The sequence below is a fragment of the Pantherophis guttatus genome, chromosome 2, assembly GCF_059756535.1.
Source record: "Pantherophis guttatus breed Tessera chromosome 2, ASM5975653v1, whole genome shotgun sequence".
NCBI classification, from domain to species: domain Eukaryota; kingdom Metazoa; phylum Chordata; class Lepidosauria; order Squamata; family Colubridae; genus Pantherophis; species Pantherophis guttatus.
The window spans coordinates 260,425,665-260,429,594 of record NC_142064.1 but is presented as its reverse complement, the minus strand read 5'-3'; positions in this window follow the sequence as shown (position 1 = coordinate 260,429,594).

The window sequence follows — 3,930 nt, the reverse complement described above, 5'->3', positions numbered from 1 at the left end:
GGGGAAACCGAAATGAATTGTTGTTGCTCTTGCGGTCAGCCTCGCTGGCTTCTTAAAGGGGAAAAAAGTGTTTTATAAACAACAAACTGGAGAGAAGCAAACATTCGCAGGACGGACCCCCGATCAATTATTATTGGCCCAATCAGCTTGTCAAAGGGGGGGGAGTTTTCAAAATAATAATCCTTCTTCCATCTTCCTTCCTTCCTTCCTCCTCCCCCTCCTCCTCCTCTTCCTTCTCCTTCATATCCTTCATCAGATGTTGGCGATCATGTTGCCGATCCTATTTTTATCAACAGCCGCACGAAAAAGTGCTGCTTTTTTAAATCTGGGGAGAAGCAAATATTTTTGGGACGGACCCCCAGTCAATTACTGATCCAAGTATCCTGCTAGAGGGAAAGACATTGAAAAATCCTGGGGAGAAAGAAACATCCATGGGGCTGATTCACCATCAATTATTATTCAGCCAGCCACTTGCTAAACGGGAAAATGCTTCTTTAAAAAATGGGAAGAACGAAACGTTAATGGGACAGAAACGGAATGGAGTAAAGTACCTCATTTATGGAATGTCCTCCCCAGAGACCCTCAGTTGGCTCCCACAGTGGCCTCATTTTGGCACCAGGTGAAAACCCTTCTGTGTTGGGAGGGAGGGAGGGAGGGGAAGGAAGGGAGGGAGGGAGGGAGGGAGGGAGGGAGGGAGGGAGGGAGGGAGGAAGGAAGGAAGGAAGGAAGGAAGGAAGGAAGGAAGGAAGGAAGGAAGGAAGGAAGGAAGGAAGGAAGGAAGGAATCACTAATGTGACTGAGGCTACTATAGTACTACTAAACAGATTTAGGGCCTGGAAACTATAGAGACCAAATTTCCATAACATTCACATCTAAATCTCTTTTTGATATCACATATTTATGTTGCAGGAAAACCTTCAACCTAGGAAGGTTTAACATTTTATCATCTAGTGTGTTAAAGGGAAGTACTGTGTAGCAAAATCCTATCTAATTTTTTAAAGTCTGTATTCTAACTAGTAAAATCACTGAAAACATTTCTCTATATCTTTGCTGTAGCATCCTTTTTTTTACACTAATGGACACTCTTAGGTAACAATTCTGTTCCTAACTAATTGTTGTCCCCAATTGGGGTCTGAGTCTGGTGCCGAGGCCAATGAAGGACGCCAGACACGAGATGCAGGTTTTGATTGCTTTTTATTGCGGTACCCCAAGGAAAAGGGCTCCTGGCCAAAATGCCAAGAGAGCCCAGAACAAAGGATGAAGAAAGCTTTATACATTTTCACTAAAGAAGAAGGCGGGACAAGGCGGGATAGTAAGAAATATCATTTAATAAACATTTTACTAATAATTTTACAGTTTGTTTAATTGGTCTCTAGCTGTCCCTATTCCTAAGCCTTGGCTAATGAATGCCCCAGGAGTTATCTAATGCCCCTTTGATTTGCTGCAGGCCATCTCTATTCCTAACTTTTAGCTGAGGTCTGTAATTTGCCTAACTCTAGTTACTTTTATCAGCTTTCTAACTACCCAGAATTGTTACAAGCTTTACACATGCATATTTCCTGCGGATAAGCAGCCTTTGTTCTTGCCAGACAGACTCCACAATTACAGGCTTCCTGACTTAATTTCAAGTGGGTGCCATGACCTGGTTTTATTTTAACAGACAGCCCATCATCCCTCCCCCCTGCCCCCCCCCCTTTGAATCTGAAAACAATTTAATTTTCCAAGATTCACCCAAGATCAACACCCCTGTACTGGGAGACCCCGTAGCTTGCTTACAGGTGGAAAGGCAAAGCAGAAGGCATTGTAATGCACATCAGAAACTTTTGGTGGTCCGTGGAGAAATCTTCGTATTTTTGCTGGTGCACCCTATTGGAGGACCTGCTCCGGGATGACCAACGAGCCAGTCCTTTGAGTGTGACTACTACAGCTCTGGAATATGGGACTGGCTGTGACTGGGCTGGAAATCTCTGCCCTGGGCAGGCATGTGCAATGAGCAACTTTGCAAGTGGTAGAGGACGCAAAAAGGAGCGCAGCCCTCTCCGTCTGGAATGAAATAATGGTGCTGTTGCCACGGCCGGGGAGATCAATCAACCAATCATCAATCAGAATAGAGCTGGAATGTGCCTTGGAGGTCTTCTAGTCCAGGGGTCCCCAACCTTTTGGACCTCAGGGACCACCAAGTTCACAATTTTAAATCCCGCGTCCCACTAATACGCCGCTTGCTGAAGCGCCTGGACTCCCAGTGACGGGATGGGGTCCTTCAGGCACTCTCCCTTCTCTCTCTTTCTCTCTCTCCCTCTCTCTTTCTCTCTCCCACATCTCTCTCTCTCTTTCTCTCTCTCCCTCTCTCTTTCTCTCTCTCTCCCCTCTCTCTCCCAGTCTCTCTCTCCCTCCCTCTCACATCTCTTTCTCTCCCTCTCCCACTCTCTCTCTCTCTCTCTCTCTCCTTCTTTCTCTCTCACACATCTCTCTCTCTCTCTCATTATGATTCTCTAATTCTGATTCTCTCTTTCTCTCACTCTCTCATTCCCTCTCTCTCTCCCACTCTCTCTCTCCCCCATCTCTTTCTCTCTCTCACATCTCTCTTTCTCTCCCTCTCCCCCCTTCTCTCACACATTCTGATTCTCTCATTCTGATTCTCTCTCTCTGATTCTCTTTCATTCTGTCTCTCTCTCTGATTCTCTCTCTCTCTCACACACATCTCTCTCTCTCTTCCCCACACACACACACTCTCTCTCTGTCTCTCATTCTCTCTCATTCTGATTCTCTCTCTGTCTCTCATTCTCTCTCATTCTGATTCTTGCTCTCTGATTCTCTCTCTTTCATTCTCTGTCTCTTTCTCTGTCTCTCATTCTCATTCTGATTCTCTCTCTCTCTCTCTCTCTCTCTCTCTCTCTCTTCCCCACTCTCTCTCTCCCTCTCATTCTCTCTCATTCTGATTCTCTCTCATTCTCTCTCTCTCTCACTCTGTCTCATTCTCTCTCTCTCTCTCTCTCTCTCTCTCATTCTCTCTCTCTCTCTCTCTCTGTCTCATTCTCTCTCTCTCTCTCTGGAGGAGCGCTGGCTGAAGCGGTGCGGGAAACTTCGGCCGGGCTCCTCGGGAGACGAGAGCCTGCGGGGGGCCGATCTGGCGTCTGCAATGGAGAGCAAAATCCGGCTGCTCCCCGGACCAGGCGCCGTTTACCGCTCCGCGTCCCAAGCAGCAGGAGACGAGGGCTGCGTGGCCCCCCCGGCTGGCGCAAATATCCATCCGCGCAGGTGCACGTAGCGCTTCGCTCCCGCAGCTTCCAGCCATCGCCGTCGCTGCTCCGGCCCCTTTGCGCCGCCCCCTCCCCCGCCGCGGCCCCAGCGCCAGGATTCCCTCCCGGACGGAGAGCCTGCGCGCCTTTTGCCAATTGCCCCGCCTGCAAAGTGGGTGCAGAGATTCCCAGCCCCGCCACGGCCGCTCCCGTATGCAGAGCTGTAGGAGTCGCCCTCCCAGGACTGGCCCATTGGTCCTCCCGGAGCAGCTCCTCCAACAGGGCGCAACGGCAGAAGCACGAAGGTTTCTCCACGGACCACGGAAATTTGCAGTGCTTCACTTAACAACTGTGACAGGAAAGATGGTCATATAACGCTACCCGTTTCCCTGGGGTCCGGGTTCCCCTTGCCCTCTTTTCCAACCATCCAGGCGCCCTTCCCCTGCTACCCTCCATTCCTTGTGGCTGCCACTCCACTCTGGTCCCTTTGCTCAGGCCCCCCACTTGCCCTGCTCAGCTGGACTCTGCTGTCTTCTCCTTCCAGGCGGTCCCTTCTGCAGTCTCCTCTCAGCTGGCGAGTCACACGGTGGGATGGTGGCCAGATGCCGGTCAGCCCTTCTTCCTCTCTCTGCTCTCTCTCTCTCTCTCTCTCTATCCCCTGCTCTCCTCCTCTTTCCTGCCAAAACCTCTT